This window comes from Salmo salar, chromosome ssa27 (genome assembly GCF_905237065.1).
Source record: "Salmo salar chromosome ssa27, Ssal_v3.1, whole genome shotgun sequence".
NCBI classification, from domain to species: Eukaryota; Metazoa; Chordata; class Actinopteri; order Salmoniformes; family Salmonidae; genus Salmo; species Salmo salar.
Window position 1 is genome coordinate 15,951,920 of NC_059468.1, and position 21,685 is coordinate 15,973,604.

The 21,685-nt window shown below is 40.1% G+C and overlaps 1 protein-coding gene across 4 annotated transcripts in view; it reads left to right on the forward strand.

Annotated features, from left to right (window-relative positions):
* The window catches only part of LOC106588535 (ras/Rap GTPase-activating protein SynGAP), a 99,852-nt gene that overhangs the window by 29,364 nt on the left and 48,803 nt on the right, over positions 1 to 21,685 (forward strand). Inside the window, exon 1 of one of the 4 annotated variants that reach the window (XM_045709675.1) lies at positions 17,145 to 19,239. The exons of the other annotated variants lie outside the window; for them this stretch is intronic. The gene's annotated coding sequence lies outside the window, so the exon portion shown is untranslated. Of the gene's footprint in view, positions 1 to 17,144; positions 19,240 to 21,685 lie in introns of those variants that run through there. 4 annotated transcript variants of the gene reach the window in all.

Here is a 21,685-nt window from a genome sequence, read left to right on the forward strand (position 1 = left end):
CCGGTGAATCAGCGCCACAATTTACAAAAATACTTGTCATAAACATTGATACAAAATTAAACTGTCATTCAAAGAATTATAGATGAACATCTCCTTTATGCAAACGCTATGAAAGATTTCAAAAAAGCTTCACGAGGAAAGCACTCTTTGCAATAATCTGAGTACTGAGCTCAGAAAAATACACTAGGCTATACAGATAGCCGCCATCTTCGAGTCATCTAAAATCATACATTGCATTAGAAATATTCCCTTACCTTTGATCATCTTCATCAGAAAGCACTTCCAGGTATCCCAGGTCCACAACAAATGTTTTGTTCGATAAAGTCCATCATTTATGTCCAAATAACTCCTTGTTGTTCGTGCGTCCAGTAAGCTACTCCAAGTGTAGAAAGCACACGGACGATGTCGCGACGAAAAGTTAAAAAAAGTTGTATTTACGTTCGTTCAAACATGTCAAACGTTGTAAAACATCAATCTTTAGGGCCTTCAGAACGTGAAGATTCAATAATATTTCAACCGTGTCTTGATAAAGGTTTTGGAACGGGAGGATCCTCCCTCGTGAACGCGCCCCAAGAAGTGATGTCACCCCCTGCCTCAACAACTTCCCCTCCTTGTCATTCGGTCTCTGTTCATCGTAGAAGCTTCAAACAACTTTGTAAAGACTGTCGACATCTAGTGGAAGCCGTAGGAAGTGCACAATTATTACTACGTCACCGTGTATTCAATAGGAAATGACTTGAAGAGAGCCCATGCATCCAGATTTCCACTTCCTGGTAGGATTTCTCTCAGGTTTTTGCTTGCCATATGAGTTCTGTTATACTCACAGACACCATTCAAACGGTTTTAGAAACTTCAGAGTGTTTTCTATTCAAATCTACTAATAATATGCATATCCTAGCTTCTGAGTTTGAGTAGGAGGCAGTTTAACCTCTTGACGGTCGCCTAGGATAGGGGGCGCCACAGCGCATTCTGAAAAAAAATCGTGCCCATTTTAAACGGCCTACTACTCAAACTCAGAAGCTAGGATATGCATATAATTAATACTTGTGGATAGAAAACACCCTAAAGTTTCTAGAACTGTTTGAATGGTGTCTGTGAGTATAACAGAACTCATATGGCAGTCAAAACCCCGAGACAGATCGAAACAGGAAGTGGAATTCTGAATTGCGGACTCAACTCCATCACGTTGCCTATTAATCACACCGTGAGCTATGGTTCATTGAGCACTTCCTATTGCTTCCACTAGATGTCCCCAGTCTTTACAAAGTGATTTGAGCCTCCTACTGTGAAAACTGACAGAATGACACGCTGTGGAACGTGGTCACACGGAGAGGGCCATCACCATTATGACGCCGGCGCCCCTGGCTACCCTCCCCTTTCGAAACGTTTATAATGACAATGCAATCGTCCCCCTTGAATCTTATTGGAGCTCTGGTTGAAAAAGGCCCTAAAGATTTATGTTATACAACGTTTGACATGTTTGAACGAACCTAAATAAGAAAAAAATGCATTTTGTTGAAAGAGCAGCCCCGCGCACGTCGGAACTTTTGGTGCAGCCTTCAGAACGCGCTAACAACAACAAGCTAATGGAACATAAAGGATGAACTTTTTCGAATGAAAATACATTTGTTGTGGACCTGGGATTCCTGGAAGTGCCTAAGGATGAAGATAATCAAAGGTAAGGGATTATTGACAATAGTATACAAGACTAGATTTCATATGCGATTGTTCCAAGATGGCGCTGACCTGTATTGCTAGCCTATTGTTCTGAGTATCGCATCCCCTTTTTATCGCAAAGTGTGATTACCCAGTAAAGTTATTTTTAAATCTGGCATTACAGGTGCTTTCAAGAGATATTCATCTATAAATCTTAGAATGACAATATTACATTTTAAAAATGTTTTCGAATAGTAATTTAGTAAATTGTAGCGCTGTTTCATCGGATGCATTTGAGGGAAAATAGTTAGTCAACGTTACGCACCGATGTAAAATGCTGTTTTTATATGTAAATATGAACTTTATCGAACAAAAGAATGCATGTATTGTGTAACATGATCTCCTAGGTGTGTCATCGGATGAAGATTGTCAAAGGTTAGTGCTGCATTTAGCTGTTTTTTGGTTATTTGTGATGCATGTGGTTGGTCGGAAAATGGCTATGTGGCTACTTTTACGATATACTCCTCTAACATAATCTAATGTTTTGCTTTTGCTGTAAAGCCTTTTTGAAATCGGACAACGTGGTTCGATTCAGGAGAGGTGTGTCTATAAAAGGATATAATTTGGATTTTTGTTAATTAAATTTAGTTATGCTAATGGCGATATGATTTTTCGCTGGATGTCGAGGCCGCACAGGGGTTAATATGGGCACATATTTTTTCCGAAATTGTCAATACTGCCCCCTAGCCCCAACAGGTTTTAAAACATTTCTAGCCTGTCTATCTATGCTGACTATCTACGGGAAACATGGTTGACATGTTATGCTTGACACATTCAGTTTTCCACCACAAAACACCAGAAAACTGCCAAAAAAGAGTAGAACCAGCTCATCTGCTTTTACGCTATGATTTGCCTATTAGATGTTCAATGTTTCTTTTGAAAAAAATAATTAAAAAGGAATAGTTCCACCATATTAAAATGAGAGTTCAGTTTACATAACAGGGTTGACCTTAAAATGAGGGACAGACGTAAATTAATCACTAATCACATGAAATAAATAATAATCTTCAGAAATTACTTTGTCAAAGCAATAAAATAACTAGGGCTTTACAATGATGGTGAAAACTTGGAGAAATGTCAGGATTAAGCATGTTAAATCTTCCTGGCAGTCACAGAGGGTGCATGGAGGCACATTTCAAATTGCAAAATGTTTGCACTTTAGCAAATCTGATTTATTGAATTATCCATGGGGTCAATATTAAAAGGGCACTTCATTGAATATAAAGGCTTTTAAAATTCAATATTGCTGCACAATTTCTACTTAAAATATCAAAGGGACACAAAAGGCACTCATTTCATGGAATGTCACCGGTACATTTGTATATTCTGAATTAGAGATATTTGTAAAAAGGTTTTCAGATTTGTCTATAGTGCCCCATGGAATTGGCTGATGGTGGCAATGTGCAATTATGACCATTAACACTTTTTCTAATTCAACAGTACTTTCGAGTGGATTTCACAGTGGGACTGCAATATGTAATTATATAATTACTGATGAAGGGAATAAGTCATTTTCCCACATCAACTTTTAATGCTGGCTACTTTATTAGTGGTTCACAAATTGGTTCACAAATTCTTCACTTTTAATTGTCCTATTATTCTATGTCGATGAAATGTGTACATTTTGCATTATGATGTTGTGACATCATGGTCAGGTTTTGTAAATGCCAATTTAGCAATACATGTATTTATCTGGTTGTAATTTGGTTAAATAATCTGGTTATCTGACCAGATAAGCGAAATAAGAAGTCTTTCCAAAGACGTCTTGATGTTATAAAGAAAAAATACATCTTTGTCTGGTTAAGATCACCAGAATACAAGTTTACAACAATTATGACATCAAATGCCACATTTTGCCAACTTTGTACTGACTACATTTACATTTTAGTCATTTAGCAGATGCTCTTATCCAGAGCAACTTACAATAGTGAATACATACATTTCATTTTCATTTCATGCATTTATTTTTTTTTTGTACTGGCCCCCCGTGGGAATCAAACCCACAACGCTGGCGTTGCACACACCATGCTCTACCAACTGAGCCACAGGGAAGGCCAATAACTACTAACTGCTAGGTTGATGCTGCAGGTATATAGTGGATGAAACCATAACCACACATTCAGTATCAATTTAAGTGTGGTTATTATTTGAAGTTGTTGCTTCAGGCCTTTGAACATTTGGTCCCCTGATAAACTCAGCAAAAAAGGAAAATCCTCTCACTGTCAACTGCGTTTATTTTCAGAAAACTTAACATGTGTAATATTTGTATGAACGTAACAAGATTCAACAACTGAGAAATAAACTGAACAAGTTCCACAGACATGTGACTAACAGAAATTGAATAATGTGTCCATGAACAAAGGTGGGTCAAAATCAAAAGTAACAGTCATTATCTGGTGTGGCCACCAGCTGCATTAAGTACTGCAGTGCATCTCCTCCTTATTGACTGCACCAGATTTGCCAGTTTTTGCTGTGAGATGTTACCCCACTCTTCCACCAAGGCACCTGCAAGTTCCCGGACATTTCTGGGGGGAATGGCACTAGCCCTCACCCTCCGATCCAACAGGTCCCAGACGTGCTCAATGGGATTGAGATCCGGGCTCTTCGCTGGCCATGTCAGAACACTGACATTCCTGTCTTGCAGGAAATCACGCACAGAACGAGCAGTATGACTGGTGGCATTGTCCTGCTGGAGGGACATGTCAGGATGAGCCTGCAGGAAGGGTACCACATGAGGGAGGAGGATGTCTTCCCTGTAATGCATAGAGTTGAGATTGCCTGCAATGACAACAAGCTCAGTCCGATGATGCTGTGACACACTGCCCCAGACCATGACGGACCCTCCACTTCCAAATCGATCCCGCTCCTGAGTACAGGCCTCGGTGTAACGCTCATTCCTTCGATGATAAACGCGAATCCGACCATCATCCCTGGTGAGACAAAACCACGACTCGTTAGTGAAGAGCACTTTTTGCCAGTCCTGTCTGGTCCAGCGCGGTTCGTTTGTACCCATAGGTGACATTTTTGCTGGTGATGTCTGGTGAGGACCTGCCTTACAACAGGCCTACAAGCCCTCAGTCCAGCCTCTCTCAGCCTATTGCGGACAGTCTGAGCACTGATGGAGTGATTTTGCCTTCCTGGTGTAACTCGGGCAGTTGTTATTGCCATCCTGTACCTGTCCCGCAGGTGTGATGTTCGGATGTACCGATCCTGTGCAAGTGTTGTTACACGTGGTCTGCCACTGCGAGAACGATCAGCTGTCCGTCCCGTCTCCCTGTAGCGCGGTCTTGGGCGTATCACAGTACAGACATTGCAATTTATTGCCCGGACCACATTTGCGGTCCTCATGCCTCCTTGCGGCATGCCTAAGGCACATTCACGCAGATGAGCAGGGACCCTGGGCATCTTTCTTTTGGTGTTTTTCAGAGTCAGTAGAAAGGCCTCTTTACTGTCCTGATTTTTCATAACTGTGACCTTAATTGCCTTCCGTCTGTAAGCTGTTAGTGTCTTAACGACCATTCCACAGGTGCATGTAAATTAATTGTTTATTGTTCATTGAACAAGCATGGGAAACAGTGTTTAAACCCTTTACAATAAAGATCTGTGAAGTTATTTGGATTTTTACAAATTACCTTTGAAAGACAGGTTCCTGAAAAAGGGACATTTCTTTTTTTTGCTGAGAATGAAAGACCAAGAGGATAAACAATAAAGACATTGTCTTCACGGCCAGTTTTGCTCATATTTAACAAGGCTGCCAATATTAGTGGAGGGCACTGTAAGGTCCCACAGTTGACAGTGCATGTCAGATTAAAAACCAAGCCATGATGCTGAAGGAATTGTCCGAGACAGGATTGCGTCGAGGCACAGATCTGGGGAAGGGTAACAAAACATTTCTGCAGCACTGAAGGTCCCCAAGACTACAGTGGCCACCATAATTCTTAAAGAAGAAGTTTGAATCACCAAGACTCTTACTAGAGCTGAACACCCAGCCAAACTGAGCAATCGGGGGAGAAGGGCCTTGGTCAGGGAGGTGACCAATAACCTTATGGTCATTCTAACAGAGCTTCAAAGTTCCTCTGTGGAGATAAGAGAACCTTTCAGGCCTTTATGGTCGAGTGGCCAGACTGAAGCTACTCCTCAGTCAAAGCCCGCTTGGAGTTTGCCAAAAGGTACCTAAAGGACTCTCAGACCATGAGAAAAAGATTCTCTGGTCTGATGAAACCATGATTGGACTGGGAGACTAGTCAGGTTTGAGGGAAAGATGAACGGAGCAAAGTACAGAGAGATGATTGAAAACCTGCTCCAGAGCATTCAGGTCCTCAGACTGGGGAGAAGATTCACCTTCCCATAGGACAACAACCCTAAGCACACAGCCAAGACAATGCAGGAGTGGCTTCCGGACAAGTCTCAGAAGGTGCTTGAGTGACCCAGCCAGAGCCCGGACTTAAACTCAAGCGTCGCTCCCCATCTAACCTGAAAGAGCTTGAGAGGATCTGCAGAGTAGAATGGGAGAGACTCCCCAAATCCAGGTGTGCCAAGCTTGTAGCGTCATACCCAAGAACACTCAAGGCTGTAATTGCTGCCAAAGATCTGAATACTAATACTGGTAGCTTCATTAAATATTACCCGCAAAACACCAGTCTCAACGTCAATAGTGAAGAGGCGACTCCAGGATGCTGGCCTTCTAGGCAGAGTTGCAATGAAAAAGACATATCTCAGACTGGCCAATAAAAAGAAAAGATTAAGATGGGCAAAATAACAGACACTGAACAGAGGAACTCTGCCTAGAAGGCCAGCATCCCAGAGTCGCCTCTTCACTGTTGATGTTGAGACTGGTGTTTTGCGGGTACTATTTCAAGCTGCCAGTTGAGGACTTGTGAGGCATCTGTTTCTCAAACTAGACACTCTAATGTACTTGTCCTCTTTCTCAGTTGTGCACCGGGGCCTCCCACTTTCTATTCTGGTTAGAGCCAGTTTGCACTGTTCTGCGAAGGGAGTAGTACACAGCGTTGTACGAGATCTTCAGTTTCTTGGCAATTTCTCGGATGGAATAGCCTTCATTACTCAGAACAAGAATAGACTGACGAGTTTCAGAAGAAAGTTATTTGTTTCTGGCCATTTTGAGCCTGTAATCGAATCCACAAATGCTGATGCTTCAGACACTGAACTAGTCTAAAGAAGGACAGATTTATTGTTTCTTTAATCAGAACAACAGTTTTCAGCTGTGCTAAAATTAATGCAAAAATGTTTTCTAATGATCAATTAGCCTTTTAAAATGATAAACTTGGATTAGCTAACACAACATGCCATTGGAACACAGGAGTGATGGTTGCTGATAATGAGCCTCTGTACGCCTATCTAGATATTCCATTCAAAATGTGCCGTTTCCAGCAACAATTGTCATTTACAACATTAACAATGTCTACACTGTATTTCTGATCAATTTGATGTAATGGACAGAAAATGTGCTTTTCTTTAAAAAACAAGGACATTTCTACCCCAAACTTTGAACGGTAGTGTATACAGTTGAAGTCGGAAGTTTACATACACCTTAGCCAATTACATTTAAACTCAGTTTTTCACAGTTCCTGACATTTAATCCTAGTAAAAATTCCCTGTCTTAGGTCAGTTAGGATCACCACTTCATTTTAAGAATGTGAAATGTCAGAATAATAGTAGAGAAAATGATTTATTTCAGCTTTTATTTCTTTCATCACAATCCCAGTGGGTCAGAAGTTTACATACACTCAATTAGTATTTGGTAGCATTGCCTTTACATTGTTTAACTTGGGTCAAACGTTTCGGGTAGCCTTCCACAAGCTTCCCACAATAAGGGGTGAATTTTGGCCCATTCCGCCTGACAGAGCTGGTGTAACTGAATCAGGTTTGTAGGCCTCCTTGCTCGCAGACGCTTTTTCAGTTCTGCCCACACATTTTCTGTAGGATTGAGGTCAGGGCTTTGTGATGGCCACTCCAATACCTTGACTTTGTTGTCCTTAAGCCATTTTGCCACAACTTTGGAAGTACAGTTGGGGTCATTGTCCATTTGGAAGACCCATTTGCGACCAAGCTTTAACTTCCTGACTGATGTCTTGAGATGTTGCTTCAATATATCCACATCATTTTCCTTCCTCACAATGCCATCTATTTTGTGAAGTGCACCAGTCCCTCCTGCAGGAAAGTACCCCCACAACATGATGCTGACACCCCCGTGCTTCACGGTTGGGATGGTATTCTTCGGCTTGCAAGCCTCCCCCTTTTTCCTCCAAGCATAACGATGGTCATTATGGCCAAACAGTTCTATTTTTGTTTCATCAGACCAGAGGACATTTCTCCAAAAAGTACGATCTTTGTCCCCATGTGCAGTTGCAAACTATAGACTGGCTTTTTTATGGTGGTTTTGGAGCAGTGGCTTCTTCCTTGCTGAGCGGCATTTCAGGTTATGACGATATAGGACTCATTTTACTGTGGATATAGATACTTTTGTACCTGTTTCCTCCAGGATCTTCACAGGGTCCTTTGCTGTTGTTCTGGGATTGATTTGCATATTTTGCTCCAAAGTACGTTTATTTCTAGGAGATGAGCGGTATGACGGCTGCGTGGTCCCATGGTGTTTATACTTGCATGCTATTTGTACAGATGAACGTGGTACCTTCAGGCGTTTGGAAATTGCTCCCAAGGATGAACCAGACTTGTGGATGTCTACATTTCTTTTCTGAGGTCTTGGCTGATTTCTTTTGATGTTCCCATGATGTCAAGCAAAGAGGCACTGAGTTTGAAGGTAGGCCTTGAAATACATCTACAGGTACACCTCCAATTGACTCAAATGATGTCAATCAGAAGCTTCTAAAGCCATGACATTTTCTGGAATTTTCCAAGCTGTTTAAAGACACAGTCAACTTAGTGTATGTAAACTTTTTTTAAATGATATAATAATAATATTATTACAAAAAAACACAAGGAAGGGCTAACATTGAAGTATTAGAACATGAAGGACAAACAATACAGCATCAAGACACTATCAAATATGTATCAGTCTTTCCGCAACAGAGCCATCCTTATGTGTGAGGGTGCGTGTGCATGATAGTGATATAAAATATATGTTATAGTTTCTTTTTTCATGATCACAATCTTGTGAAACCCGAACCCTCCAAGATCCCCCCCCCACAGTTCCCCAATAGCTGTCCCTCAACCATTTGAGACCCTACCCACAGTCCCCCCCCCCCCCCCGGAAGAATTAAAAAAAAATACAATTAATTCCATTCCCCACCCCCAAGAACCCCGAATGAACTAAAGATTAAAAAAAAGGAAAAGAGGAGAAAACAGCAAACAACAATGCAAAAAAAAATATTATATATATATATATTTATTAAAACAAAGGACATCATAACAAAACAGAAATCATAACAGCAATGCCAACTGTATATGTTTGTGTACATGCCTGGCACTATTACATGTATGTGTGTGTTCTTGTATGTGTTTATTTGAATGAGAGTGTGTGTATATACATGTCTACAAACACCTGCATGGCATCAGCCTCAGGCAAACCGGCGTTAGTTGTAAAAACACTGCCACTTAGTGTCATTCAAATGTACTTTTTTAATGTTTTATTTTGACTTTTTTTCTCCCTTTATCTTTTGAGCATCATTCTCTCTCTCACACAGCAACTCCACTCTCACTTGTCTCCATTTCCACATACCAACCCTCAGCCCATCCCATCTATCTCTGCTGGTCACCCACTTTGTGTTTCTACGCAACACATATATTTCAACCATGCTATGATGTTTAACGTACAATTTGAATCTATCGAATAGAATCTACAGATTGCGTGTTGAAGATAAATACTTTTACTCAGAGTATTAGTATATTAGTAATTGACTGACCCGGTCTCTCCAGATCTCCTAACAGTACTATTTCTAGGGTCAATTTTAGATCAATGCTATGCATTTTCAGCCATTCCTGAACCTGCGACCAGAAACAGGGTACCTGAGGGCAATACCAAAATAAATGGTCTATTGATTCTGTATCCTCACAACAAAATCTGCAGAGCTTCGATTTTATGCCCCAAATACTCAAAATTTTTGTTGGTGGCAAGAATTCTATAAAATAATTTTTGCTGAAAAGCACAAAGTCTTGAATCTTGCATTGTTTTATATATCAACTCATACACCCTGTACCATGGAATCGGTACATCAAAAATCTCTTCCCAACTATTTTGCGATCTGTATGGCACAGTTGTCAACATCTTGGTCCTCAAATGAAACTGGTATACTTTCCTGTTTATGCTATTTTTATTCCTCCACCAGTTATGATCGTTTATATTGGGCAGACAGACCAGTTCCCTACCTCCTCCCGCTGCCACCCGCCTCCTCCATTTTGGGGCAATGCTGTAATCAATTGGTTGTACTTTTGGATTGAGCAGACCTTCCCGTACAATTCTGATAACTCCATGAAGGACATAACTCAACCATTACAATTTACAATATCATTTAAGGACAAAAATACCCTTTTCAAACATCTTTCCCATAAATACAGGTATTTTATCAACCAGCACATTTGAGTTCAGCTATAATATTGTGGTAATATTTGTTCTATCTTTTCAGGGGGATGAAATTGAAATTGTAGCCAGCTCTGCAATCCTTGTTTGAAAAAGACAGATACTTTGAAAAAAGTATCATTTTCAATTAATAGAAAATGAGACATGGCAATCTGCACAAAGGCAAAAAGCCCATTTCTAAACAATGGATGAGCTTTTCTTATTAATCTACTTGAGAACCATTTAGGGTTCAAATAAAACTTATGAATGAGTGAAGCTTTTAGAGAGAGGTTTAGTGCTTTTATATTTAATAATCTCAACCCACCCAATTCATATTCATTATATAGATTGGCTCGTTTTATTTTGTCTGGTTTAGCGTCCCAGATAAAGCGAAATATTTTTTGCTCATATGATTTGAAAAACGAATCATCAGGATTAGGCAGCGCCATAAGTAAGTGAGTAAACTGAGATATGACTAAGCAGTTAATCAGGGCATTTTTTCCATAAATAGACAGGTATTTACCTGTCCATGGTTGCAGGATCTTGTCTATTTTTACAAGTTTTCTATTGAAATTCATTGTGGAGAGCTTATTTATTTATATCTTTTGTGATATGAATACCGAGTATGTCTACTTCACCATCAGCCCCATTTTATAGGTAAGCTGCAGGGTAATGTAAAAGTTGTATTTCTTAAGGATCCAATACGTAACATTGTACACATCATAATTCTGTTTTAGTCCAGAGTACAGAAACGTTATCTAGATCTTTAATGAGACATTGCAGGGATCTAGCTTGTGGACTTCACATAAAACTTGAGTCATCGGCATAAATGGACACCTTTGTTTTTAAGCCTTGGATTTCTAATCCTCTAATGTTGTTATTGGATCTGATTTTAATAGCTAGCATTTCGATGGCCATAATGAATAGATATGGTGACAGCGGACACCCTTGTTTAACTCCTTGACAATTCAAAACTCTGAGAAGTAGCCGTTATTTACTATTTTACACCTGGGGTTGCTAAACATTATTTTTACCCATTTTATAAGAGAATTACCGAAATTGAAAAAATCCAGGCATTTATAAATATAATCCAGTCTTACTTTATTAACTAGACAAGAGTTTAAAACAAATTCTTATTTTCAATGACAGCTTAGGAACAGTGGGTTAACCTCCTTGTTCAGGGGCAGAACAACAGATTTTTACCTTGTCAGCTTGATCTTGCAACCTTTCGATTGCAAGTCCAACGCTCTAACCAATAGGCTACCTGCCGCCCCAAACGAGCCAGTTTTAGTAGCAATTACGTGTCAGGCATTTTAATAGTCCAGGAGATGAGCACAGATAAGCCTTGATATGATAATAGGCATTTTCTGTGTATGTTTAAAATAAAGGAATTATAATAATATAGTGGGGGGAAATAAAATGATACTGCAACATTACCGAGGTCAAAGTATATCTATCTCCTGATGGTAACCATGGTAATAACCAGGCTGAAGTCTGTTAAATAGTAACCCGTTCAGTTTATTTTTACGCCACCATCGCTTTGACCTCTCTCTCTCTTCTCACTCTCTCCATGTTCCTCTATATTTTCCTCCTCTTCAAGTAAAAATCTCCTTTTGTGCTGCCTGCAGTTAAAAGGAGAATATTCATAGTCATACAGTACAGTTGTCATGGAAACTAGGAATACTGATTTATCGCCCACATGTCTGGCTTGGTTGGATCCAGGAACCATAATTGGCTAACACCGTCCCATCTGGACTAAACTACTGTAGAACATGGAACAGGTTGTCAGAATAAAAATTTTGCAGTTATGTGTTCATTCAAAGATGTGTGTAATAACAATCCTTCAGTTTAGTGAGGGTGTTTTGTTTAACAAAACCCATCTGCATCAGTGGTTGAATTAAGTGTTATACGTTTAGACCTACTCTATCCATTGTTGATCAACAACAAATTAGAATGGTCCAAACACACCAAGACAGTCGTGAAGAGGGCACGACAAAGCCTATTCCCCCTCAGGAAACTAAAAAGATTTGGCATGGTTCCTGAGATCCTCAAAAGGTTCTACAGCTGCAACATCGAGAGCATCCTGACTGGTTGCATCACTGCCTGGTACGGCAACTGCTCGGTCTCTGACCGCAAGGCACTACAGAGGCTAGTGCGTACGGCCCAGTACATCACTGGGGCTAAGCTGCCTGCCATCCAGGACCTCTACACCAGGCGGTGTCAGAGGAAGGCCCCAAAAATTGTCAAAGACCCCAGCCAACCCAGTCATAGACTGTTCTCTCTACTACCGCATGGCAAGCGGTCCCGGAGTGCCAAGTCTAGGACAAAAAGTATTCTCAACAGTTTTTACCCCTAGCCATAAGACTCCTGAACAGGTAATCAAATGGCTACTCGGACTATTTGCATTGTGTGCCCTCCCAACCCAACCCCTCCTTTTACGCTGCTGCTACTCTCTGTTTATCATATATGCATAGTCACTTTAACTATACATTCATGTACATACTTCTTCAATTGGGCCAACCAACCAGTGCTCCCGCAAAGTGGCTAACCGGGCTATCTGCATTGTGTCCCACCCACCAACCCCTCTTTTACACTACTGCTACTCTCTGTTCATCATATATGCATAGCCACTTTAACCATATCTACATGTACATACTACCTCAATCAGCCTGACTAACCGGTGTTTGTATGTAGCCTCGCTACTTTTATAGCCTCGCTACTGTATATAGCCTGTCTTTTTACTCTTGTTTTATTTCTTTACCTACCTATTGTTCACCTAATACCTTTTTTGCACTATTGGTTAGAGCCTTGTTAGTAAGCATTTCACTGTAAGGTCTACACCTGTTGTATTCAGCGCACGTGACAAATAAACTTTGATTTGATAGAAATGTAGGGCATGGAGTTTGCTTTCAATTCCTTCACCATTCCAAGCCCAAAATTCACCGTAACCCTGTAGGAAAATGATATCTCTCAAAATGCTTAGCAGTTTTTTTCTTGGTGTGGCAACATGTGGGATGAAGTGCTGCTGCTACAGAGCTACTAGATTCAGAGAGACAGCATTTGTGTGTAAGTGGTCTTCAATCCTGGTCCTTTGAGACCCAGGATGTGTACAGTAGGTGTTTGTTCTAGTCCAGCTCGAACACAACTGATCAAGCCCTTGATTAGTTAAATCTGGTTTGTTATTATTGGTCTTCAACAAAGGGCTACACATCCAGTTGATCGACAGGACCAGAGTTGAACAACGCATGTCTGTGGGTAATAAATGAAGTGCACATGCTGCTGCTCCTGGTGGAGCATCTTTTGAACAGATGGAGATTTCCTATGTAGTCAAATATGATTTATCAACCCTGTTGGTTGGTTTCCTAAGCCAATGCCTCAATGACAATGTATAACTGTCAGTATTCTTCAGAGACGGAATACATATACATGACTGAAGAGTCAAATATAAAGGTTGACTGACAGTATGCTATAGCTGCCAAAATATCACCCTGTAGGCACATATTTTGAAATACAGTGCCTTCAGAAAGTATCCATACCCCTTGACTTATTCCACATTTTGTTGTGTTACAGCCTGAATTCAAAATGAATTCATTTTGTATTTTTCTACCCATCTATACACAATACCCCTTAATGACAAACTGACTTTTTTTATGTTTGCAAATTTATAAAAAATATGTATACAGATATATCTCATTTACATAGGTATTCACACCCCTAAGTCAATACATGTTAGAATAACCTTTGGCAGTGATTACAGCTGTGAGGCTTTCTGGTAAGTCTCTAAGAGCTTTCCACACCTGGATTGTACAATATTTTCTTCAAGTTCTGTCATTTTTAAGTCTGCCATGGATTGTCAAACAGATTTAAGTGAAAACTATAACTCGGCCCCTCAGGAACATTCGCTGTCTTCTTGGTAAGCAACTCCAGTGTAGATTTGGCCTTGTGTTTTAGGTTATTGTCCTACTAAAAGGTGAATTCTTCTCCCAATGTGTGGTGGAAAGCAGACTGAACTAGGTTTTCCTCTGGGATTTTGCCTGTTCTTAACTCCATTCTGTTTATTTTTTATCCTGAAAAACTCAGAGTCCATAATTAATGCAAGCATACCCATAACATGATCAAATCAAATCAATGCTTGAAAATATGGAGAGTGGTACTCAGTAATGTGTTGTATTGGATTTGCCCCAAACATAACACTTTGTATTCAGGAGAAAAATGTAATTGCTTTGCCACATTTTTTACATTATTACTTTAGTGCCTTGCTGCAAACAGGATGCATGTTTTGGAAGATTGTATTCTGTACAGACTTCCTTCTTTTCACTCTGTCAATTAGGTTGGTATTGTGGAGTTACTACAATGTTGTTGATCCATCCTCAGCTTTCTCCTATCATGGCCATTAAACTCTGTATCTACTTTAAAGTCACCATTGGCCTCATGGTGAAATCCCTGAGCAGTTTCCTTCCTTTCCGGCAACTGAGTTAGGAACGACAACTGTATCTTTGTAGTGACTGGGTGTATTGATACACCATTCAAAATGTAATTTAATAACTTCACCATGCTCAAAGGGATAGCCAATGTCTGCTTTTTTAACTTCCAATGAGGCATTGGAAAACCTCACTGGTCTTTGTGGTTAAATCTGTGTTTGAAATTCATTGCTCAACTGAGGAACCTTACAGATAATTGCATGTATGGGGTACAGAGATGAGGTAGTCATTCAAAAATCATGTTAAACACTATTATTGCACACAGAGTGAGTCCATGAAACTTAATGTGATTTAAGCAATTCGTTAGGCTTGAATATATTTAGGCTTGCCATAACAAAGAGGTTGAATACTTATTGACTCAAGACATTTCAGCTTTTCATATTTAATTAATTTGTAAACATTTGGAAAAACATAATTCAACTTTGACATTATGGGGTATAGGTCAGTGATAAAAAAAAATCTAAATTTAAAATCCATTTTAAAATCAGGCTGTAACACATCAAAATGTGAAAAAAAGTCAATGGGTGTGAATACTACACTAATTATTTTGAGTGCTGTGTCCACAAAGCAGAGGGAAACCATCAGGTGGATTCCAGATGTTAGACAGCCCATCACAATCAATCATGCATGAAATAACACAACTTGGTTTTAAATTGGTTTATCCAGGGAACAAGGACATTAAATAATGTAATTGCAGTGCATTCAGAAAGTATTCAGACCCCTTCCCGTTTTCCACATTTTGTTACGTTATAGCCTTATTCTAAAATTGATTAACTTATTTTTTTCCTCATCAATCGACACACAATACCCCATAATGACAAAGGGAAAATTGGTTTTTAGAAATGTTTGCAAATTTGTAAAATGTTTTAAACAGAAATACCTTATTTACATAAGCTCAAGTCCATCCTGTTTCCACTGATCATCCTTGACATGTTCCTATAGCTCGATTGGAGTCCACCTGTGGTAAATTCAACTGATTGGACATGATTTTGAAAGGCACACACCTTTCTATATAAGGTCCCACAGTTGACAGTGCATGACAGAGCAAAATCAAGCCATGAGGTCGAAGGAATTAAAAGTCCCCAAGAACACAGTGGCCTCCATTAATCTTAAATGGAAGAAGTGTGTAACCACCAAGACTCTTCCTAGAGCTGGCTGCCCGGCCAAACTAAGCAATCAGGGAGAACAGCCTTGGTCAGGGAGGTGACCAAGAACCCAATTGTCACACTGACAGAGCTCCAGAGTTCCTCTGTGGAGATGGGAGAACCTTCCAGAAGGACAACCATCTCTGTCAGCACTCCACCAATCAGGCCTTTATGGTAGAGTGACCAGACGGAAGTAAAAGGAACATGAATAAAGTATTCTCAGACCATGATGAAAGCAAGACTGAACTCTTTGGCCTGAATGCCAAGTGTCATGTCTGGAGGAAACCTGGCACCATCCCTACGGTGAAGAATGGTGGTGGCAGCATCATGCTGTGGGGATGTTTTTCAGTTGCAGGGACAGGGAGACTAGTCAGGATCGAGGGAAAGATGTACGGAGCAAAGTACAGAGAGATCCTTGATGAAAACCTGCTCCAGTGCGCTCAGGACCTCAGGCTGGGGCAAAGGTTCACGTTACAAAAGAACAACGACCAGAAGCACAGAGCCAAGAAAACGCAGGAGTGGGTTCGGGACAAGAATGTCCTTGAGTGGCCCAGACAGAGGCCGGACTTGAACCCGATCGAACATCTCTGGAGAGACCTGAAAATAGCTGTACAGCGATGTTCCCCATCGAACCTAACAGCGCTTGAGAGGATCTGGAGAGAAGAATGCATGACACTCCCCAAATACAGGTGTGCCAAGCTTGTAGACTTATAACCAAGAAGACTCGAGGCCGCAATCGCTGCCAAAGGTGCTTAGACAAAGTACTGAGTAAAGGGTCTGAATACTTATGTAATTGTGATATTTCATTTTTAATTATTTTTGTATAAATTTGCAATGAAAAAAAATAAATGTTTTTGCTTTGTCATTATGGGGTATTGTGTGTAGATTGATGAGGGGAAAAAACAAGGTAAGCAATTTTAGAATAAGGCTGTAACATAACGAAATGTGGAAAAAGTCAAGGGGTCTGAATATAGCCAACTGTTATATGCTACACTATGTATTGTAGCCTAATGATAATACCAGCAATGAGGTGCATACTTGTTATTCTCTCAGATGTGGGCACTTTTCAGACACAATTTTATGTTTTAGTCTTTAGCCAAAAATGTTTTCTTTAGCCAAAAATGAATGTGTAGTTGTTTGGCTGTTGTCTTGTTCGTTTGTGAGCATTTAGTCTACCGTCCATCCTGTAAACCTATACCGTTATTGCGCACAACCTTCCCACACACTTTCCCCTCTCTCGTAACCTCATCTTGTTACGCTGCGTGTTTGTGTGTGCGCGAGAGCGAGAGACAGAGAGAGAGTATAATCGAGAGAGATTTCACCAATCACTTTACAACACCTCCTTCGCCTCTTTCTGACTATTTGCGTCTCAATCATCTCGTTGCAAGTGACGGAGCTAGAGGAACAGCGACAAGAGAGATGGGCGACACTGTATACAAGATCACCAACCTGTGCGACGCCGTCGATCAATCCATCTTTCCAAGCTACGGATAAAGTCTGACGCAGCACCATAGAGAAATATATTTGACGGTAGAACAGAGGGAGCATCAAAGCTGCAACTCCTTTGAATTAATTAGCCAGTTACTTTGGAATGTGATGCATTTACAATACCTGTCGGTTTATTTTACTTCAATGAAGGATGACAGACTACGGACGCGTCCACAGCTTCCCCGCTGCTATCAGCAAACAGAATGTAGTCTACGAATTGTAAAATAGTCCATGTTTAACGTATCTTCTGGATTTTGGGCATATGCGCGCATTGGAAAGGTATAATACGTCTATAGGCTATATTTTATTTATTGATGGACAGACGTGGTGTGTACGCGCACATAGCCTAAGCACGATGATGCATTCGTAGCCTAGCTGTTGGCATACACCCTAAATATCTACACACGTTTCTGCATGTATGATAACCCCGACCTTGTCATATCGATGAAAGTAGGGGTGATTTATGTTACGCATTTCACCTATTTCAATACTGACACATCGTTCTGGGAATTTCAATCACATTTCTGATGGCTTGCAATAATCAGCAGTTTATTTCACAGAAATACTGAATGCATTTGACAAACAATTGACAGATTAGCCTACTTGTGTATTGATCATTATATTGATCATTAGGCTATCAGAGAGTGTTTTTAAATAGAACGCCAGTTACGGTATTGAAAGAGTAATAGGCTGCAAAAATAAACACAACAAAAAGATGAAAAAGATCAGCCTCAGAAGAGATTCTGTAGGTTACCGAGAAAACGGCAAAGGGGTCACATTTCAGCGTTGGGGTTGTGTGACAGTCGGAAGAGAAGGAGCCGGGGTAAGAGACCAAGGAGACGCTTCGGCCAAGGAGCCTTCTGTGGGACTGCACGACAAGGAGCTACCGCTGCCAGCGTTGAAAAGCATGGCTTGGGGTTGGTGGAAGAAAGAATCGAATAATCTTGAGACATCATAACGATCATTATAACAATATACATCACGATATCTTTTGAGTAATAGGCCTACCACATTTTTGATTGTGTTAAGAGGTGTGGCAAGTAGCCATTTCCCCCCAAAATATATATTGGTCATTATTAGCATATTTTAACAAAGGCTATTTATAATGTGTATGTTGTATTTACTAATATGTATAATCTAAAGACTGTGCAGGTATATTTGAATAATAGCCTACTTGTATTCTTAGTTGCACTGACCATATAGCATTGTAATAATGGTATGTTTAGAAAGACATTACCACAGACACAAGCCAAGTCCATGTCACAAGCTACACAAACTTACTTAAAAACAGTATCCTGTTAATGTGCTTCTCCAAAATCTGCACACTGATGAGAACTGCCAGCAAGATGAACAGCCTTATCACTCATTGTCCTCAAAAATTCACAACATTTTGGCAAAGGACATGTGCTTACTTCACAGAGAGCTATCTTAATTTAATGAAAGTGTATTATCATAAATGCAATTGCACACACTTAAAGAACATATACAGTAAAGGTGAACATTTTCAAATGCATACTAATTTAGCTTAAAATAATGAGATGTACACACTCCTATTCCTATCCAACGTGATTTGAAGAGTACCAATTTGGTAGTGATAAAGGAGTATGGATATTAGGCCACTTTAAGTGTCTCAAATGTGGTCACAGAGAATACTGTTGAGCACAAGCTAACTAAAAAAGGAGAGGACCCTATACCCTATTACTGGACACATCTGAACCTACCTGTGTTGTGGACCAACAAAACCTGGAACCTTTCTACTAACCCCCCTGCTTAAGCAACTTGGAAACCAACCTTGACTCTGTTGACTCCCTGATATAACTCAGTTGTCGAGCTGCAGTACTTGGAAATCAACGACTCACAACCTGACTTTTGGGTAAGGCCTGTAAATCTATCAGCGTCTTTGATGATTTGTCCATGTAATCCTCTCCAATGTTGAATGTCAGAAGTGTCTAACTGAGACTGAATTGTAACTTTAAACTGCAATTACACTGAAGTTCCAATATATAGCCGCCTCGACAAGGGCCCTGTCCAGAAACAACCCCAAGCTCCAACCCCTATGGCCATGTGAATCTGAATTAATTTCATAGGTATAAGTGATATGGTAGTAGCTCCTTCGGCTTGTATGTTACTGATTGCTCAAAAGTGTTATTGTAACATTAGTTTTGGCCTTGGCCATGCATGCCATGTACTGTTCAGAGGCTACCTGAACAGTCACATCACACCTTGATTTGTTGATGGAGGACCTGAGGCTCACAATGTTGTTTTTACCAGTATTTCTTCCTGGTTAATGTATTGTAACCAATAATGTAGTGGAGTCTTTTTATATTTGGTGAATACCCTTATGCACCTATTATTCTAAATTAGCATTGTTAGTGTTAGCGTTAGTGTTAGCGTTTGGTACTCTGCACCCTTTATATACCCCAACGTCTATGTCCGCCTTTTTACCCCTACATCCCTGCTTGTAACACTACAGTATACTTAGGTTCTTAGTTTGTTCCTGTTAAAACACTAGTCTTGCCATTTCCAAATTTTAGCCAGAATTAAATAATTACCGATGGTGGATTTTCTACAACTCGTTTTCAGAAGTTTTTGACATGCACATTCTTGGTGTGTCCTGGATTGGAGAGAGTTGACACTTGACTTAGCAATAAGCAGTCTCATTCCGTGAGCTGTATGACATTCCATCCAGGTTTGCCGCACGCACTGAATTGGTCACACCATGGGACAGACAATTTCTAAACTCACTAGACCCAGGATATGCTGCTATGCAAATCCAAGGCACTGCTGATAGCATAGTTGTGGAAAAACCTCCATACTCAATGATAGTGTTCCAGCCCTTGTTCTGTGCTCAGTCTACCTGGCAAATACATGAGTTCCACATCTTATTGGATGCTAGTCATAAAACAACTCGGAACTTTTGCCATCAAGATGTCTATTGATGACGTGCTTCTAAATATAAAGCTCCTGTTTTCTAACTCAGTTTAGCCCTTATATAGCATTAGCTTTGTACTGTACCTAACAGATTGGAAACTGGAGTTAGTGTGTGCAGTGAAAACTTCAAATGGATAGTTGTCATGGTAACAATAGAAAAAGGGGAGCATTGGGAACAGCATTGAAGCAGATATTAACCTACAGTAGATGCTGTGGCATACTCTTGCAGTATCATTCCTGTTGCTCACACACATAAAATTGTTCAGCCAACACTAATCAAGTGTGTTTGAGTGTAGTTAGCTACATATTATGTTAATTAATCCCAGAATGTAAGCCTCTGGCGATATCTATTAAACTACTAATATTTAGCATTTTTTAAGATGGTCATAAGATGGACCATTGCTATTTGATTTGGAATTGTAGGACCCGTGTAGGTATCCAAAATAAATATAAAAAAAAATATTTGATGAAACATTGAATTTTGCTTTACTGCTATTAGCCCATAGAAACGCATTGAATAATACATTCTACACAGGGCATGTTTTTTTACAAAAATAAATAAAAAGGAAGTATGATTTTAAATGTCTGAAATGCATCTAAGAGATATCAGAAAGCATCAGGGATGGAAAAAAAGGTGGTTTCAAAATAAGCCTATTCACCTGTGAAGTTTGTGGGCGTCATAGAGCAAAACGGACGACACGTTCATTCCAAATAATGGCCTCAAACCCTTCAGACTTTACAGATGTTTTCATGAGAAGACCTGTGCTGAGTTGGCAAGTGGACGGGACCGACTTTAGATGAGTCCTGTAAATCCTGTGGGCGTCGTTGAACAGAATGGACGACATGTTCCTATTCGTTCTGACTTTACAGATGTTTTCATATAAAAAAAATACTTATTAAAATATGTTTTATTGTCACAGACCGGATAGGTGCAGTGAAATGTGTTGTTTTATAGGGTCAGCCATAGTAGTACGGTGCCCCTGTAGCATATTAGGGTCAAGGGCACAGTGACAGATTTTTCACCTTGTCGGCTCGGGTATTCAAACCAGCAACCTTTGAGTTACTGGCCCTCCGCTGGTCAACAAAAGCCAGAGATTGTTTTGAATAGGCCATGTATTCCTATTACTTCTTAAAAATGTAGAGATGTAGGCCGATAAAGTATTAGTCCACAAAAATATCTCAAACTCATGAACAGAGAAACACATGTGGAAGGCTTAGGGCTATTGTGTACTTTTCAAACACCCACTCTCAATCTTCCTTGCACTCCCTATCTCTTTTTCTCTCTGTCCCTTTGTGTCTCTCTCTCTCTCTCTCTCTCTCTCTCTCTCTCTCTCTCTCTCTCTCTCTCTCTCTCTCTCTCTCTCTCTCTCTCTCTCTCTCTCTCTCTC